The sequence below is a fragment of the Diaphorina citri genome, unplaced genomic scaffold (genome assembly GCF_000475195.1).
Source record: "Diaphorina citri unplaced genomic scaffold, Diaci psyllid genome assembly version 1.1 scaffold27598, whole genome shotgun sequence".
Taxonomy (NCBI): domain Eukaryota; kingdom Metazoa; phylum Arthropoda; class Insecta; order Hemiptera; family Psyllidae; genus Diaphorina; species Diaphorina citri.
The window spans coordinates 1-723 of NW_007404936.1; the positions used below are offsets into that span (position 1 = coordinate 1).

At 35.8% G+C, this 723-nt stretch overlaps 1 long non-coding RNA gene across 1 annotated transcript; it reads left to right on the forward strand.

Moving 5' to 3' along the window:
- Positions 1–6: 6 nt before the first annotated feature.
- LOC108254262 lies at positions 7–693 on the forward strand. Its single transcript, XR_003395369.1, has 2 exons — positions 7–168; positions 607–693. It is a non-coding gene; the product is annotated as an uncharacterized LOC108254262 (long non-coding RNA).
- Positions 694–723: the final 30 nt, after the last annotated feature.

Consider the following 723-nt stretch of genomic DNA (forward strand, 5'->3'; position numbering starts at 1 on the left):
GGGAAGTCTCTGCTATCTGATAATTAGGTAAGTGCATGATGTGGTGGGTAATTGGGTATACTGTATCTGTTATCTGATTATAAGAAAGGGGTTATCTGATAAGTTGTCTGATATTAGAATCAAATGTTATCTGATAAGAAAGGGGGTAGACCTAATAAGTACATGTAGGTAATTAGAAATGATAAGAAAGGGGTTATCTGATAACAGAGGGGTTATGATCTGATGTTATCTGATAAGAAAGGGGGTAGACCTAATAAGTACATGTAGGTAATTAGAAATGATAAGAAAGGGGTTATCTGATAACAGAGGGGTTATGATCTGATGTTATCTGATAAGTAAGGGGGTAGACCTACATGTACTCCGTTAGGTAAGTAGGTACGTTCCTACAAGTTACATAATGTTAGTATAGGTACCTTATTTATACTGTTGCCTAAGACTGGGAAGTCTCTGCTATCTGATAAGTAGGTAAGTGCATGATGTGGTGGGTAATTGGGTATACTGTATCTGTTATCTGATAATAAGAAAGGGGTTATCTGATAAGTTGTCTGATATTAGAATCAAATGTTATCTGATAAGAAAGGGGGTAGACCTAATAAGTACATGTAGGTAATTATGTAGGTAGGTACATGAAACTTTTCAGTTCAGTTTTTTTCCTTGTACCTACTAGTGGACATTTATTTCACCTTGTAGTTATCCATTGGCCATTATTTGTCAGTAACCTGC